Source organism: Salmo salar, chromosome 07 (genome assembly GCF_965601325.2).
Source record: "Salmo salar chromosome 07, fSalSal1, whole genome shotgun sequence".
Taxonomy (NCBI): Eukaryota; Metazoa; Chordata; class Actinopteri; order Salmoniformes; family Salmonidae; genus Salmo; species Salmo salar.
The window spans coordinates 52,801,946-52,821,522 of NC_138297.1; the positions used below are offsets into that span (position 1 = coordinate 52,801,946).

At 43.7% G+C, this 19,577-nt stretch overlaps 1 protein-coding gene across 2 annotated transcripts in view; it reads right to left on the reverse strand.

The window, feature by feature from the left end:
• LOC106609494 (semaphorin-3C) overlaps positions 1-13,456 on the reverse strand; it is a 52,029-nt gene extending 38,573 nt beyond the window's left edge. Inside the window, exon 1 of one of the 2 annotated variants that reach the window (XM_014208368.3) lies at positions 13,273-13,456. The gene's annotated coding sequence lies outside the window, so the exon portion shown is untranslated. Of the gene's footprint in view, positions 1-5,495; positions 5,713-13,272 lie in introns of those variants that run through there. The other variant, XM_014208367.3, reaches the window with a different exon arrangement.
• Between the last annotated feature and the right edge of the window lie 6,121 nt (positions 13,457-19,577).

Genomic DNA, 19,577 nt, shown 5'->3' on the forward strand with positions numbered 1-19,577 from the left:
CGGTCTCCATAAAGGAGGTGGACTTGAATAAATACAGCAATGCATTACCGAAGGGGTATAACGATAATTGGGTTTATTGTGTGTTGCTTGGCCCTTTGCCTAATGAATTTCCTATCTCTTTTCAAAAACGACTAATTGATGAATGTATGATGACATTTTAAGACCAATTTGTTTTTCTTAGATGCCGAACAGGAGATCTGATTGTCTGGCCCTGCCGTCATGTCTTTACTGAATGAGAGCAATTCCCCTGTCTGTCTTTTGTAATGGACTATTAACATTTTAAACAATTGAGCATGTTTACAGTGCATTGGGAAAGTATTCAGACCCCTTGACTTTTTCCACTTGTTAGGTTAGACTTATTCTAAAATTAATTAAATTAATATTTTTCCTCAATCTACACACAATATCAAAACGGCAAACCGAATACAGGTTTAGATTTTTTTTAAATAAAAAATAAAATACAGAAATACCTTATTTACATAAGTATTCAGACCCTTTGCTATGAGACTTGAAATTGAACTCAGATGCATCCCGTTTCCATTGATCATCCTTGAGATGTTTTTACAAAATGATTGGAGCCCACCTGTGGTAAATTCAATTGATTGGAGATGATTTGGAAAGGCACACACCTGTCTATATAAGGTCCCACTGTTGACAGGGCATGTCAGAGCAAAAACCAAGCCATGAGGTCGATGGAATTGTCCGTAGAGCTCCGAGACAGGATTGTGTCAAGGCACAGATCTGGGAAGGTTACCAAAAAATGTCTGCAGCATTGAAGGTCCCCAAGAACACTGCATCATTCTTAAATGGAAGAAGTTTGGAACCACTAAGACTCTTCCTAGAGCTGGCATCCTGGCCAAACTGAGCAATCGGGGAAGAAGGGCCTTGGAAAGGGAGGTGACCAAGAACCCGATGGTCACTCTGACAGAGCTCCAGAGTTCCACTGTGGAGATGAGAGAACCTTCCAGAAGGACAACCATCTCTGCAGCACTCCACCAATCAGGCCTTAATAGTAGTGGTCAGACGGAAGCCGCTCCTCAGTAAAGGACACATGACAGCCCGCTTGGAATTTGCCAAAAGGCACTTAAAGACCCTCAGACCATGAGAAACAAGATTCTCTGGTCTAATTGAACATGAGCGAGTCACACGCTCAAGCATTGCTACCACTTCTACAATGCATACAAGGCCCTCCCCTGCACTCCATTTGGCAAATCTGACCATGACGCCACCTTGTTGCTTCCTTCCTTCCTTCCTTCCTTCCTTCCTTCCTTCCTATAGGCAGAAAATAAAACAGGAAGCGCCCGTTCTTAGGTCTATCCAATCAGTTTCCACACTTCAAAATTGCTTCGATCACGTGGACTGGGATATGTTCCGGATAGCCTCAGAGAATAACATTGACGTATACGCTGACTCGGTGAGCGAGTTTAAGGAAGTGTATGGGAGATGTTGTACCCACTGTGACTATTAAAACCTTCCCTAACCAGAAACCGTGGATTGATGGCAGCATTCAATCTAAACAGAAACCACGTTCCACCGCATATAATCGTGGCACGGCGACTGGGAATATGGCCAAATACAAACAGTGTAGTTATTCCCTCCGTAAGGCAATCAAACAAGCAAAGTATCAGTATAGAGACAAAGTGGAGTCGCAATTCAACGGCTCAAACACGAGACCTATGTCGCAGGGTCTACAGACAATCACGGATTACAAACAGAAAACAGCCCCTTGCTTCCAGACAAACTAAACATCTTCTTTGCCCGCTTTGAGGATAACAGTGCCAGCCACCGACACGGCCCGCTACCAAAGACTGTGGGCTCTCCTTCTCCGTGGCTGACGTGAGTAAAACATTTAAACGTGTTAACCCTCGCAAGGCTTCCAGGCCAGACGGCATCCCTAGCCACGTCCTCAGAGCATGCGCAGACCAGCTGGCTGGTGTGTTTACGGACATATTCAATCAATCCCTAACCCAGTCTGCTGTCCCTACATGTTTTTAGATGGCCACCATTGTTCCTGTTTCTAAGAAAGCAAAGGTAGCTGAACTAAATGCCTACCGCCCCGTAGCATTCACTTCTGTCTTCATGAAGTGCTTTGAGACCCTACCTGACACCCTAGACCCACTGCAATTTGCTTACCGCTCCAATAGGTCCGCAGACGATGCAATCGCCGTCACACTGCCCTATCCCATCTGGACAAGAGGAATACCTACGTAAGAATGCTGTTCATTGACTAAAGCTCAGCATTCAACACCATAGTACCCTCCAAACTCATCATTAAACTTGAGACCTTGGGTCTCAACCCCGCCCTGTGCAATTGGGTACCTGGACTTCCTGACGGGCCACCCCCAGGAGGTGAAGGTAGGAAACAACATCTCCACTCTGCTGATCCTCAACACTGGGGCCCCACAAGGGTGCGTTCTCAGCCCCCTCCTGTACTCCCTGTTCACCCATGACTGCATGGCCATGCATGCCTCTACTCAATCATCAAGTTTGCAGACGACACAACAGTGGGCTTGATTACCAACAATGACGAGACAGCCTACAGAGAGGAGGTGAGGGCTCTCGGAGTGTGGTGTCAGGAAAATAACCTCTCACTCAATGTCAGCAAAACAAGAGAGATGATTGTGGACTTCAGCAAAGGGAGCACTCCCCCCCATCCACGGGACAGCATTGGAGAAGGTGGAAAGTTAAGTTCCTCAGTGTACATATCACTGACAAACTGAAATGGTCCACCCACACAGACAGTGTGGTGAAGAAGGCGCAACAGCACCTCTTCTACCTCAGGAGGCTGAAGAAAATGTGACATGTCATCAAAAACCCTCACTAACTTTTATAGGTGCACAAATGAGAGCATCCTTTCGGGCTGTATCACCGCCTGGTACGGTAACCGCACCGCCCACAACCGCAGGGCTCTCCAGAGGGTGGTGCAGTCTGCACAATGCATCATCGGGGTCAAACTACCTGCCCTCCAGAACACCTACAACACCCGATTTCACAGGAAGGCAAAAAGATCATCAAGGACAATAACCATCCGAGCCACTTCCTGTTCACCCCGCTTCCATCCAGAAGGCGAGGTCAGTACAGGTGCATCAAAGCTGGGACCGAGATATTGAAAAACAGCTTCTATCTCAAGGCCATCAGATTGTTAAACAGCCATCACTAGCACAGAGAGGCGGCTGCCTACTTACAGACTTGATATCATTGGCCACTTTAATAAATAGAACACTAGTCACTTTAATAATGCCACTAAGAATGTTTACATCTCGCATTACTCATCTCATATGTATATACTGAATCCTACACTATCTTTTGCGTCTTAGCCGCCCTGTCACTACTCATCCATATATTTCTATATTCTTATCCAATTCCTTTACTAGATTGTGTGTATTAGGTTTTGTTGTGGAATTGATGATATTACCTGTTAGATACTGCTGCGCTGTCGGATCTAGAAGCATAAGCATTTCGCTACACTCGCAATGACATCTGCTAACCATGTGTATGTGACCAATAACATTTTATTTGAAACCATGATTGTACTCTTTGGCCTGAAGGCCAAGCATCCCGTATGGAGGAAACCTGACACCATCCCTACGGTGAAGCATGGTGGTGGCAGCATCATGCTGTGGGGATGTTTTTCAGTAGCAGGAACTGGGAGACTAGTCAGGATCGAGGGAAAGATGAATGGAACAGAGATCCCTGATGAAAACCTGCTCCAGAGCACTCCGGACCTCAGACAGGGGCAAAGGTTCACCTTCCAACAGGACAACGACCCTAAGCACACAGCCAAGACAACGCAGGCATGGCTTTGGGACAAGTCTTTGAATGTCCTTTCGCCAGAGCCCGGACTTGAACCCGATCGAACATCTCTGGAGAGTCCTGCAAATAGCTGTCCAGCAACGCTTCCCACCCAACCTAACAGAGCCTGAAAGGATCTACAGAGAAGAATGGGAGAAACTCCCCAAATACAGGTGTACCAAGCTTGTAGTGTCATACATAAGAAGACTCAAGGCTGTAATTGCTGCCAAAGGTGCTTCAACAAAGTACTGAGTAAAGGGTCTGAATACTTATGCAAATGTATATAAAAAAAAAATGAAATATTACATTTGCAAGCAGCAGTATTTCTGGACAGAGTACAGTCTCGCCAGACAAATTAATGTATACGTTTATGGCTCTCCATATGGCTTTGTACACTAGATCGTCGTCATTATGCGGTATTGTGTGTAGATTGATGAGGGGAATTTTCTTTATCCATTTTAGAATAAGGCTGTAACATAACAAAATGTGGAAAAAGTCAAGGGGTCTGAATATTTTCCGAATGCACCGTACATGGACCGTAATGAGGAAAAAGCAGTCCCATCTGGATTACGACTTGATAAATGGATTGTTTGTCTAGATTCGCTCTTCTTCCTGGTTCTATTTGTACAAAGATTCCTACTTTAGCGATAACCACACTGTAATTACAACACATCAATTACATGAGAGAGAGTCTCTCTCTCTAGTCATGACAGAGATGCTATTTAGACCTAGAGCATATAAATAAAAGATGGTAAACAGATAATAATAATATTCTGAGAGTAAAGAGTTGAACTCTGTGTGAATTGTCTGTATCGGAGTCTTCCCTCCGCCTACAGGATCTAACAGAGGGGCTCCGAGTGTTCACACCACACCCTGTCACTCACAAGTTAACGGCTCGGGTACATGGACATGTTGCCAAGCACACGTTTGACCAGGAAGAGCTAAGAAAAACAAATGTTTTTGTAATAAAAATTGAGGTTTCAGGGCTCAACAGCAACCTGTTGAATTGAATAATACTTTTTACTATATCTTTGGTTTATAGTCAATCATCTCAGACTCACAACCTTCCATTTTTACTCATATAGTTAACGTCAGACAACGTGACAATCTCAGTCCCAGAGCAAAGGCACACTTGTGATCACCCTGATACATTTGTAATAGTACGTCCTATAACAATTCTACTTATTTCTACTCAATGTTAATAACATTTACCCCACCATAAATACAGTATGGTGTGCAAACATCAGTGATGAAGAACAATAATAAAAAACACATTCAATGGTCAGCATTACTTATCAGACACCTCACAGCATGTCATTTCAGACATATCTTCACAATACTCAACACAGAACCCCTTATCCATCATTATAGAAAGGAGAAAAATAAGCCACCAAACCGTAAACAGGTATCTAAATTAACAAGACACAAATGCAGATATATTTGGATCAAGTCTTTAGGAGCTTTTGCTAATACTTGTGTTCCTTTCTAAATGTGTTCCTTTCTAAATGTGTTCCTTTCAGCCGTTCTTATTCCCTTTCAGTCTCAGTCTACCAGTGGGACCCTGCACCTGTTAGCCCGAGTCCATGCAGCTCTCTTCCACTACCGCCTCTCTTTCACGGCCCCGGTGAGTGATCTCTCTGTCACAAAGATTGACTGTCCACACACCCCTGTCCCAGCCTAGGACAGCCCAGCCAAGGACCCACCTTATAAGGCTCCTCTCCTGCACTGTCTCGATCCCGAAGCCCTGGTTCCCTGATTGTTCCTGTGTTGACCCAGTCCTTATCCTCGTCAAGCACTTAAGTACCACTGAGACGGTTCCCTGGTGACTAACCCAGAAAGAAGGCAGAGGAGAGAGCTCTGCTGCTATTACATCCAACCGCCTGCAGGACAGACTTGATGAGTGAAAGAGATGAGAGAAGGAAGGGTAGAGAGAGGAGGAGAGAGAGAAAGGGCTGGTTTCCTATTACATACTCTACTGAAGTCACCCCCTCCTCGCTTCTCTCTCTCCCCCTCCGTCAGCTAACGAGACAGCGGACTGATCATCCAATCCCTCCCAGTACTAACATTCATCTGGTGGAGGATTCCCATCTCACACAGACAGAGGACTCCTACCTCACACAGGCAGACAGAGGACTCCTACCTCACACAGGCAGACAGAGGACTCCTACCTCACACAGGCAGACAGAGGACTCCTACCTCACACAGGCAGACAGAGGCAACCAGGGAGAAAGCAGGAGAATATGAGAGACTGAGCCAGTAACAATCATTTATGTCCAACAGAGCCCTGAACAGTTTACCTAAGGACACTCACTGCCCACTCCCAACACATTGCCCTTCAGCAGTAGATTAAAAGCAACACAGACCCTTCCTCCTTCACTCCACACCAACCCAATATTAAATATTATTCCTGTTGAACGTTTCCAAATAATAAAATCACATCTAACATGGGCTGGAGACAGTTTCAAAAACAGCAAATTAAATATTTCACAGTAGGGTCGTAAAATGTTATAGCCCAGATATTGAGTTAGTCAGGGGACATGTTTTCTTAATGCTGAGATATTAAAATAGGTTGTTAGACATTATTTGAATTCTGATGATAATTTGATATCCTATGGAAGTTACTATGGCATTCATACAAATATTCCTAACCAATTCATTTCCTCCACTTGTGTGATTTTTTTATAGCCTGGCTCTCCATTCTAATATTATATATTACACTTTATTATTTCATTGCCTTTACTAAGGTATTGCCAGAAGCCTAAATTCTAACTTACAGGGCAGGTTAGTGCATCCCTGAGAGATCTACTATTGTACTGTAGAGTTCTCTCCGGGAGCTTATGACTCATGGTCTGAGTGGCATGTCCTCTCTAAGACCAGAAGCATGCAACCATACCATGCAGAGACCATATCCCTTTCAGAGTCTCCCAAAAACACACCCACCAAACACACTTCATGTTTGAAAGGGTCATTGGAGTTCTGGGTCATGTTTGAAAGGGTCATTGGAGTTCTGGGTCATGTTCAAACGTTTTGCAACATAATATGAAAATGAACATTTCTCATTAGACAAGTCCAGGTAGTCTCTCGTTGTTTCAGTGCATTTTATTCCATTTGGTGCCTAATGAACACAACCCTGTTGTGCTGAGTCAGCTTTGGGGGTTACAATTAAGGGGGTTCTGAAAAGAGGGAGAATTTACTTGGATTTTCCACCAGTGAGTTGAGTAGGAACCTCAGGATGAGATATGTAATGGTATCTCCTCGTTTGTACATCTAATGCCCAGTGAATAGTGCCAAAACAAAACCACATTGTTCAAAGGCCTGACACATACTGAAATTAATGAGATGTGTTACCACACATAGTAGCCACATGCCATTGTGCGTTATATTTCCAGAGGGTTCTCCAGAGAGCTGGGAGGTATTATACATTCTACCCAGGTTGTGTTTCCATGAACGGGCACATGTGTTGCTCTTGGAATGACTTGAATTCCTGTCAGTTTATGTGTAAAGGCAAGCAAGCAGGACTTACACTTCTACATTTTAACAGCTTTGAGGTTGAGTTTTCAGAGTTTGAGAGCTGGGTGCAAACCGCCCCATTGAAAATACACATTTGTCAATGCGTTATGGTTCAATACATTTTCAATATACAATAAACTCGAAAAATGCATTCCAAATGTGTTTTCTGAAACTAAATTGGTTAAAAATACATTGCAACACAATATTAAGACACATTTAATTTAGTGGGTGTGTGTGAGTGCATTTACTACTACTATGTGTGTGTGTGTGCTCCTACATGTCTATTTAAGGGAGGAAGAGAGGGCGGTAAAGCTGGTAGCGGAGACAGGGAAATAATTACCCCTCTCTCTGACAGATGGGCTGATTTATGCCTCTCCAATTAAACTGTCAGGATACGGAGCAGCAGAGCGGGAGAGACCATTTCATAGGGCCGTAAAGCCTCTTCTCTTCACCCAGAGAGAATAGAGGCAGAAAGGTCTCCTCTTTAACCAGCCCCTCTACAGAGGAGAGAAGGAAGGAGCAGTAAATTACTAATGGCTGTGATGAAGCTGAGAGAACGTCAGCCCCAGACAGAAGGGATGGGCTACAACTATCTTCATGACGTTACATACAGAAATGAGACATTATTGTAGAGGACGAGAGGAGGGAAATGAACCTGAACCATTCTGAATAACAGATCTCTGACACTGTAAACAATGTAGGTAGCTGCAACTCTCTCACACTGAGAATAGAATGCATTCTCTGTGGTGTCATGTAAAACATGTCTGCTCTGTGAAGAAATTCTAAAGGCCAGAGATGATAAAACATTGTTATGCTTCATTTGGAGTTTTCCAAAAACGTCTTGTTGGGAGGATAAATAAATCTTTCAGTTTAGAGAATTCATCATGCAATCAGGACTGTCCACCTGTACTTATGACTGTGTCTTTGTTTCACAAGCGGCCACGCACACACACACGCATGTGCTTTTTGTTTGCCACACCGAAGTTAAATACATTGAGCGCTGGCTAGGGTTATGGGTGGTTCCACTCTAAGCAAAAATATTCCGTCACACACATCTGCTTTCATGGTATGTGATTCTATACCGGAGAGTTCATAGTGTAATACAACAAAAACTCAGAGACTATATGGACAATCTCAGGCTGAGCATGGAATATTCCTCCCTTCAAGTTTAGTCTTATTCTTAACACAAATCAAGATTTCTCCACACTCATTTTTCTTTGGACATTTGACTTCAGTTTCGCATCATTTAACAGATGCGAAAGTGACTAAGAGAGCTGTATTCAGTGGCCTGTGTGGGAATTGAACCCACAACCCTGGTGTTGCCAGCATCATGCTCTCACCCACTGAGCCAATGAAACCTCCAAGTGGTTCCTACTGTGTGAGTACTGCCTGGTGAAACAGTACAGTTGCAAAGTCATTATCATAGCTACAGGCTCTAACGAATTAGCTGCAATTAACAACTAATTGGAGATAAAAGATGTGAGGCAGAGAGCCAACCTTGTCCTGCTCCCCCACTGTGTATCCAACACATGGGTATTGAACCCCCACCAGCTGGAGGACAAGCACTCCATAGTGCTCTGGTCAAAAGTAGTGCACTATACACTGAGTGTTCAAAACATTAGGAACACCTGGTGAACGCCATGATCCCTTATTGATGTTGCTTGTTAAATGCACTTCAATCAGTGTAGATGAAGGGGAGGAGACAGGTTAAAGAAGGATTTTTAAGTCTGGAGATGTTGAAACATGGATGGTGTATGTCTGCCATTCAGAGAGTGAATGGGCAAGACAAAAGACATCCAAGCCAACTTGACACAACTTTGGGCGGCATTGAAGTCAACATGGGCCAGCATCCCTGTGGAACGCTTGACACCATGTAGAGTCCATTCCCCGACAACTTGAGGCTGTTTTGAGGGCAAAAAGCTGTTCTTAATATTTTGAACACTCAGTGTATAGAGAACAGCATGCCATTTCAGACAGCCTATGCATCTATGACAAATACAACCCAAATTGCAGTCGACATCCAAATCAGCGGACTGAAGCTTATTGCAAACCCTCTCCTCAATTACCATGGGAATGACGGGCGTGATAACGAGACAGCAGCGTGAGTGGTGGACGCCTGAACGAGCTCATGATGGATTGATTCGCGTGTTACGAGAGGTAAAGTAAGGACATATTGTTTTCTCTGTTGGTGCAGCTGCTCTGGTTTTGCATATCTCTCCCTCCATCTGTCCACACAGCACATAGTTGAGGCCGCCGCTGCCACTTAGCCATGAAAGACTGCAATAACAACAGCAGAAAACGTGAATAGTGGGATCAGTAACAACCTACCAGGCAGCGAGAGGGGGGAATCTGATCTGAAAAGCACTGTGTGTTAGATTAATAGACTGGCCGTAGCCACCCTGGACGTAGAGAGAGAGAGGAGGAATTCAGCAGGAGTCACGGTCGGTGTTGAAACAGCTCGAGGTAGATCTCCTCAGACACTCGTCTTTTAAAGCGCTCCCCTCGGACCGTGTTTAAGAATTCCATTACTGTAGTACAGTTGCAGTTCTGGTAGAATCAGTGCAGCCGAGACTACTTCTTCAGTCTAATGTGGAATGACTTGGCATTTGAAAGGGAAACAGAGGGAGACTTTCTATAAACGAGGGCATTTCCATATCTAAAGGACATCCTGTGATCTCACAGTGGAGGCTGGACAGAAAGTCCAGAAATAACAGCCTATAGAGAAAGGAGAAGAGGAACTCAATTAACTAAGTGACTCATAATACCCAGACAGACTCATAAGAGCGAGTCTGTGTCAAAATGAACGATTACTTCTCAACTAGCTTCTGGCTGACGTCTGTTTGACCCCAGACTACATGAATCCCACAAACTAAATTCAACCCAGAACACTGTTCATAATATCTCCACACCTGATCCTATTATGAATCGCATTCCTTCGAGGTCGCCCAATGAAGACTAAGGCAGCCAGTGCGCGAGGAAAGACAGACATCAGGTGTCTAATAATAGCGCTGCGTCTCACCATTAGTTCTGCCAACACAGTCTCATGCATACCAGCTCCCAGAAAGTCCCACAGGAAGGGCCAGAGTTACATTATGGGATCAATCAACGGTTAAACTCTCTCCTCCTTCCTTCCCTAAAGTGCACTGTACAAGTCAACTTTAATCAACTGCTCCATCTGTTGTCTTTGACCTAGACTGGCTCTGTATGAGGCCTTCCTGTTTATGACATGTATACACCACACCTGGGTTTAAACACTAGCTGAAATAATTTGTAAATACTTCCGCTAGGCTTGAATTTGCTTTAGGAACAATAGAGTAGTCGCAACAGTGCAAACCCTGACCATCTGTCACTCCAAGGCAGGCTAGAGCAAGCACTAAAAGAATTTGAAAGATTTCAAATAGTATCTGAACCCAGGTCTGGTATAAAGCACAGTGAACTGTATGGAGAACCCCACCCCTCACCCCCTGCCACTGAACAATATTGTCTGTCACAGTGCCAGACACCTCAGCAAGGGGTACAGTATAATAATGTCCTATGTGCCATCGCAGGTTCTCTCTAGCTCAGGCATTAACTTCAATAGGAAAAGCATATTGGAGTCGAGTTATAAGATTTATACCACTTCCTGTAGTTTTGTCTAGCCGTTGTCTGTGATAAAGTGTACAGTTACAGTTGCTAGCAGAGATAATTCAGACCTTCCTATCCAGGGATCTATGGCATATAATTTCGATTTATGGATTTTGGAGGGTGACAATGGGTCTAGTACAGATACATGTTACCTTATGATGTGAACAGTTATCAGGAAAAGGTCAAATTTAAAGGACCAATGGCCCATGCAGACTATAATAATTGCCTCCTCCGATGATTCATAATAGCGAATGGACTAGTCTATATCTTTCTGTCCATGTTTCAGCTGCTCAAAGTGCTCCATTCACATTGACATCTGTGTAGCATTACTCAGCGGATGTTACCAGCTACTAAATAAGTTATTCAAATGATGAGAGCGGAAAGACTGACCGATAGGCAGATACCACAGTAAGTTTCACCTCATGACCAGAGCTATAGTATAGTGCTTCTCATTCTCTTCCATTATCATAGCTTCCTCTATGCTTGTCAAGTACATGGGTCATTACCCTCCCATAAAGCACCATTCAATTTCATTACAATGACTTCTGGATTTGATTACATTTCATCCCTCATTTTACATCACTGATATTGTGTTCATTTATTTCTCCTCATCTCCCATAAGCCAACAAGCACTACTGATGAAGAGTTCTAGTACTGATGGAGAGTTCTACTGCCTTTGTGGCAGAAAATTGAAACAATATCAAAGCAAGTGGCCAAAGGAGGGAAAATACCACAGTATGAACAGATCAGAACAGCACAGCCAGCTGGGCTCCTACTCCTGAAATAGGAACATCTGAAAACGCTCTCCTTCAATCCTGAGTGTATCAGTTCCCAGGATCTAACATGGAGCACAAAACGCGACTCCTGTCTGGAAGTCATGTGACCTTGCTGACAGTTGAACACACAGGATGTAGTTTGACCTTCCTTTAGACAGGTGGAGGACTTAACTCTTCCTCCTCAGAGAGGTTATAGATGGATACTAGTTTAAAAACACACAACCGAAGCCTCGGAAAGAATGCACCCGTATTCGTGCCGACCGGTAAGTTGGAAGCTGAAAATCTGGTATTAAAAGCAGCATTCCATCTTGTAAAGGGGATTGTTGCTTTAACCTCAGACTAAATTCTCCTATCAGCAATATGCTAATGATTTGGTTGGTGGGTCAAAAGCTTTTGATAATACCTCTGATTACTTTGACACTGAACACCCCTAAAGACGGACGCTGATGAGTTACTAGTGAACCAATCAGAGCCTAGAGAACCTTTAGAAAACAACATTCCACACAGACCGATCCATCATAATCTACTTGGCTGTAGCTGACAGTTTAACATGAGTGTGAAGGTAGAAGGTTCCTTTAGGGCGTTTTTAGTTCTGCATCTAGACTCCTGTGGATCATCACCGGGATCTTCTGCCGGAATTTTAATCAGTTTGTGTCAATGTAGAGCAATTCTCAACGGGACATTCCTTCTTCAAATCGGCTCACGGCGGTGGCGAATTGGTCAGTAGTCGTTCTGTTCAAAGCAGGGGATGCTAATCAATATTCTAGGGCCATTCTTCCCTGAGCAGATCATGTCAACTGGGAATGGTCATGGTTCTCCATCACAATCCAAGTGTCAATCAGAGGAATGACCTTTTTTGACAGCTGAGGAAATAGAGAGAATGACATCTGCCTCCACTTTTCATCCCTACTCATTCAACACAGAATAGCTGTCAGTGGTCTGTCTGGCAGCCCAAAGTCTAAGCCCAGTTTGTGTATGTAGAAGTCCAAGCCTTTCGCTACATAAATGGTAACAATAAGATATAATGTACACAGTCTCAGAGCAAGGGAAAGTCAGTGCCATCCATCTTGGAACATGTAAACGCCTCACATTCCCCAAAAACAATAGCTTTCAACACAGATGGAGACCTGAATGGCCCACAGATGAACAACCTCAATGTTATTTGAAATGTCTATCTAGATAGCAAATGAATCAAAATATAAATAAATGTTGAGTTTAGCCTGACTTTCAACTCAACCAAAGCTGTTTGAGTTTCATAGAAAGTTCAAAGTTCAAGAAAAACTGCTGCGTTAGATAAGGATAGGCAACATAAATCAGCAAGGGTCAGGCTATCCCAGAGCTTACAACTCCAACTGCCATCCATTTCCAACAGACTGCTATGGATGCACAGAAGCCAGTCACCAGGAATAATGCTTTTAACCTCTAACATCCAGCCAAACATGATAAAATGTAACCCACTCCCTAATCAAAACAAATGAAATTGCATTGTGACCATGCTTTCCCTTCACCAAGGACAGAGTATCTTATCTAGAAATCACATGATCAATGAAGATATACATTTTAATTTTACCTGGTGACTTCATTCTCCATGAGTAACTGCAAGCAGGGGGCCCTGTGTATTGTGGTCCCTCCCTCCCTCCCTCCACATGCTGTAGAAATTAGGTAGAAACAAAGACAAATTTGTCTGATTAGAGTGGACTGGCAGGCTAGCACAGAGAAGGGAGGGGATATTGGCCACTGTGTCTCGCAGCACTTATGAATTGGCCTTGTGCAAACATCCTGCTGTTTTATATGCTTCCTGGGGTCAGGGGTCAACAGGCGTGCATGACCAATCACAGCCCTAAATCAGGAACTGAATGCATTCTGTCATCAACACAGTGGAATTCAATTAGGTTTAATTCATTTTAAAGGCCTGCTATCAGCCTCATTGTTACCTTTGTTGATGCATGTTTTTTTTAACAAGCGAAGGCTATGCTAGGATTGCACGCCTCCCCATGTCAAAAGGAACTGCAGCGAGTGCATTAATGGAAAGAGGAGAAAAGTGACACTTGATATCCGCTTACCAGTTGCATTCCAGAAGCTCTTTTGGTCTATGCCAGCAGACCATTATTTATGTTGGGTCCACAATTCAATCAGGAGGTCCCCTCAGACCAGACCAATCAGCAGCAAAGGGAGCCTCAGACATGTTAATCAATAACTGCATTATTGGTGGGTGGATAGGTTTCTCTGCAGAAGTACTACTTCTGGTTAGTGTCTGCATTTTGAACAGGAAGTGAGTTCTCTTGTCTATCCATTGTTTAGTCTTTTCAGATTAGGTTTAACATATTCCAGTCTTAACTTTTAGAATTAGAAAGGCATTGCCTTTGCCTCGTCTCATATTTCAGATAAGTGAAAGAAAAACGGCCCTATAGCTATTTTATTCTGGGCATTTTAAAAATAGCTTAGTAACAAAAAACCCTCCACTGAAAGCCACTGATCAAGCAGATACAGCTAAATGAAGAGATAAGTGACCATTTAAACCTACCCATTCCTTTCATTCCAGGCTTTTTAAAATGTAATCTGTAAAGTATGTCAATAACAAGTAGTAGGTGTCCATAGGTATTTACTGCATATAACAATGTCTGTTAATAAATAAGAAAATACCATCAATCCAGTACACATTCATTTAATGATACAGTATGTGGATATACTGTAAATCGCTAGACAACTTGCAACTTTTCACAATTTCCAAAAGCGTTCTTACCAGTACATCTTGACGATCTTAGACTTTCCGTATAGCCCGCTGATTGCAATATCTTCCCGACCATATCCTGGAATCACTTACAGATTGATTGTTTGGTTCTTTATGTTGGAAGCTCAGATATGAGCTCATTCTCTGAGGGAGGGTTGATGCAGTGTTAACACCAGCTCTGCATCATAAGAAACATGCTCATTACACCAAACCATCAGGCAGTCACCAGGCTGGATTGCAAACACATGTGGACAACATGAGGCAAGGCTGGGAGCAAGGTGACGATAAGACATACGTATTGGGTAAATAGAAAGCAAACAAGAACACCCTCACACTCGCAGACTGTTCTCCCACCAAAAGCTACGGGTGTGAGGTCGAAACGTTGGCACAAAATAAACAAGTGATTCTATGAAAGTGCAGTGTGCTGGGAGCTTTTTTGCTTTGAATCAATCCATCCTTACCCCCTAGTCTTCCCATTCACTTTCACTCAATTGAAGAGGCATATTTTGAGTATGCTGCTTGAAGCTGCTCGTTCTTTTACTACCACGTCCAACAACTGAATTGCACCCAGGTCTCTGACCTAACAGTAACAATCAGTTATATTACTCTAACAGTGTGACCGCCCTATTGAGTCCCTCATGTTTTAAATGGGATGACTTCAGGCCAGATCAATATGGCCCAATCCACAGGGGATTGGCCGGTGGGATGCCTACCCCTGTGTTCTAATCCCAGAGGTGTGTGTGTGTGTACATGACTGTATTAATACCAGCTATTTAATTGGCCCAGCCTCAGAGCGCTGAGGGAGCTGTATCCAAGCCACTCTCCCCCTGTAGATGAATAGTACTTTGCTAATTACGTGAATGGATTACCTGGGGACCCGGGCGGGACAGGCTTAGGTAATTCTACTTAGGCTCTGATTGATTCTGTCAACATTAACCTGTGGTTCATATTCCTCCAGCACGCTACGGTCCCTCTTCCTCATTACAGCCCCAGAGAGGACCAAGGTTCATCTGCCATGTGTCCGGCGCTGGGCCAACGGTCACTTCTTCCATTTCTGCATCTGCAAATGTATGAGAGGTTCCCTGCATGGCGTGTGTTGAGTCATGGACACTAGAACCTGTTATTACGGTTTTAATGAGTCAACGTTTAGTAAGGAGTAACAGTGAGTTTTGACTCTCAGTATTTCTAGATAAATGGCTCCATATCAGGCAGTATCAACAGTGTTAATGGACTTATTTATGTAGCCGTCACTGGGTCAGGACTCCACGCTTCAAGCCATATACTGGTCCAGATTAATTAACACATTTACTGTTCTGCATAATCAGCATACGGAAGTGTCCTTGAGAGTCACCGCAAAGCTGTAAAGCAATTACGTGAATGTGATAAAGAGAAATCCTCTTATCTAATCATGATGCGTTTAGGGTTCCATGCTGATTCCATGTCTGAACTCCATGTCTGGACTATGAGACTGAACATGCTGCAGGAGAACCACAGCCAACGTTCAGGACAAAGAGCAGATGTTCGCTAGATAACCTCTCTCTGGGCAATCTTGGCACCCTAACCAGACAAGGATTCCCTGGGTAAACTACAAGTCGGCTGTATTGGGAGGGAATCACGAAGGCCGGGCTGAAGTTGAGCTTTGTGCATATGGACATGCACCATGTCTCCCACATGTATATCAGTGGGATCAGGAAGAGTAAAAGCAAAGGCCTAGAGCTATATGCATACCTTAGTTGATTACGCATCAATCATAGGCCTATTTAACAGATAGGAGCAAACATGATCATAACTGCAAAGTCTGTCAGTGATGCCAAGATATAGTGTCTTCGGAAAGTATTCAGACCCCTTGACTTTTTCCACATTTTGTTCAGTTACAACCTTATTCTAAAAATGATTAAATTGTTGTTGTTTTTCTCATCAATCTACACACAACACCCCATAATGACAAAGCAAAAACAGGTTTTTAGAACATTTTGTGAGGTTTTAATACAGAATAAAAAAATAAAAAAAATCACAGCTATTTTCAGGTCTCTCCAGAGATGTTGGATCGGGTTCAAAGTCCGGACTCTGGCTGGGTCACTCAATGACATTCAGAGCTTTGTCCCGAAGCCACTCCTGTGTTGTCTTGGCTGTGTGCTTAGGGTCGTTGTTCTGTTGAAAGGTGAACCGGAGAGCTCTGGAGCAGGTTTTCATCAAGGATCTCTCTGTACTTTGCTCCGTTCATCTTTCCCTCGATCCTGACTAGTCTTCCAGTCCCTGCCGCTGAAAAACATCCCCACAGCAGGATGCTGACATCACCATGTTTCACCGTAGGGATGGTGCCAGGTTTCTTCCAGATGTGACACTTGGCATTCAGGCCAAAGAGTTCAATATTAGTTTCATCAGACCAGAGAATCTTATTTCTCATGGTCTGAGAGTCTTTAGGGGACTTTTGGCAAACTCCAAGCGGGCTGTCATGAGCGTTTTACTGAGGAGTGGCTTCCGTCTGGCCACTCTATCGTAAAGGCCTGATTGGTGGAGTTCTGCAGAGATGGTTGTCCTTCTGGAAGGTTCTCCCATCTCCACAGAGTAACTCTAAAGCTCTGCCAGAGTGACCATCAGGTTCTTGGTCACCTCCCTGACCAAGGCCCTTCTCCCCCGATTGCTCAGTTTGGCCGGGTGGCCAGCTCTAGGAAGAATCTTGGTGTTTCCAAACTACTTCAATTTAAGAAAGATAGAGGGCACTGTGTTCTTGACGGCCTTCAATGCTGCTGAAATCTGTGCCTCGACACAATCCTGTCTCGGAGCTCTAGTGACAATTCCTTCGACCTCATGGCTTGGTTTTTGCCGTGACATGCACTGTCACCTGTGGGACCTTTTATTGACAGTTGTGTGCCTTTCCAAATCATGTCCAATCAATTTAATTTACCCCAGGTGGACTCCAATCAAGTTGTAGAAACATCTCAATGATGATCAATGGAAGCAGTATGCACCTGAGCTTCATTTCGAGTCTCATAGCAATGGGTCTGAATACTTGTGTAAATAAGGTATTTCTGTTTTTTATTATGGGGTGTTGTGTGTAGATTGCTGAAGATGTTTATTTATTTAATCCATTTTAGAATAAGGCTGTAACGTAACAAAATTTGGAAAAAGTCAAGGGGTCTCAATACTTTCCTAAGTCACTATCTCTCTCTCTCTCTCTCTCTCTCTCTCTCATTCAGAGGGGTTGGGTTAATTAAGTGCAGAAAACACATTTCAGTTGTCGGCATTCAGTTGTACAACTGACTAGGTATCCCCCTTTCTCTTTACCTGTATCTTCTCTCTCTCTCTCCACATTAATCCTTAAGTGGACACATTGATCACCACATCATATCCCTCCTACTGTGTGTTACTCTCCTATTCTCCAGGACACGAATGCTTCAACTCCTCAACCCAGAGCATCTGTAGAGTCCTTATGTGACTCAGTCAACACATCTGTTCCCCTGAAAAACACCATTAACAAGAAAGGAGGGGAAAGAAGGATTCACCAAGCCAACAGCTTTTTACTTTCTACCATGTGATCCAAGTAAACATACTTTCCCCATTGTGGAATAAAGCCTGGGTGTGTGTTAGGTCAAACAATGTTTGTCAGATGGATACTGCTTAAAACCATAAGGCACCACTCCCATTAGGCACCACCACCCAGCGGTGACGACTAATGGATGATCTAGGCAGGCTATGTTACATGTGTCTCTTACTGATGAGGTCATCAAGTGGAGACTGTCATACCCCTAAGGTCCATCATACTGTAGGTGGACATTCCCCTGAAATACAAATCAGATGGCGTGTTGACATGGAAGGATAAGCAGTTTGACTAAACGGCTCACAGGGTCAGGTTGGCTCCCCGAGGGCCACACGCGTCTTCACAGCTAGTTTCACACTGAACACACACACACACACATAATGGTCCTGCTGCCTCTGGTGACTGGCAGCTCAGGGGTGGGTTGGAGCATGTCTGAGGGGAACACACACACAGACGAATGCGCGAACGCACACACACAGGGTTCCCTGAATGTGTTGATACAACAGTACGATGCACATTAAAACCATACGAAGATGGCTACAGAGAAAACAGAGCCTGCTGACCACAGACACTATAGTCACTTAAAGGGGCAATCTGCAGTTGCTACATCCATTTTTGCATTTATACATTAATGATTCATTCATGTATTGATTACTCCAATGTTCGTAAACAAAGTAATGTAAACAAACACGATATAGCCTCAAAACAAAGTTTAAACTGTCATTTTGATATTATGGATGGTCAGCCTTGCATCCATAGCTCTGTCTATGAATTTGAGAGTGGTTACATTTCTCCAGCCCAATCCCACAGCTAAATGTATTACTGAAACAGGGACGGGGATTATGCTTTGTTATTGTTTCAACTGTGGATTACCCCTTTAATGATTAATTCTTAAATAAACAGAGAAAATGCTAGGATGGAAATCTGCCAAGGACCTAAACAGCGCAGTGTTTATTCTCAAGGTGTTTTCCACCAGTCAGCACACCTCATGGAGCCAGTTGTTTACTCATTACTCACAGTTATCTCCTTACGCTTTCCAAGAAAATCACACAAGAGCTTCTCCTTGGACGACAACCAATAGAAAAATCAGTTGTGTGAGCGCCTCCATAAAGATGCCAAGCAACAAGGGGAGAGAAACCCTAGCATGTGATGAACTGGAGGAATGGCAGATACATTTGCACAATGTCCAAAGTGAGAGAGTCTATTTAAAACTGCTGTAACCACATAGCTAATACACTGAGTCTATTGTGGGGACTGGGCAGTAAGGGGCAGTGTGGGCGCGTGATAAGGCTGTTGCTCCTTGGGCATTAACTGCTGGGTGTGTTCAGTAGAGAGAAACATTTTTGGTGTAGAGAGAAACGTGGAGGTAATCTACCAAACTTGTCTAGAAGGCCAGCATCCCGGAGTCGCCTCTTCACTGTTGACATTGAGACTGGTGTTTTGCGGGTACTATTTCATTAAGAGGCCAGTTGAGGACTTCTGAGGTGTCTGTTTCTCAAACTAGACACTCTAATGTACTTCTCCTCTTGCTCAGTTGTGCACCGGGGCCTCCCACTCCTCTTTCTATTCTGGTTAGAGACAGTTTGTGCTGTTCTGTGAAGGG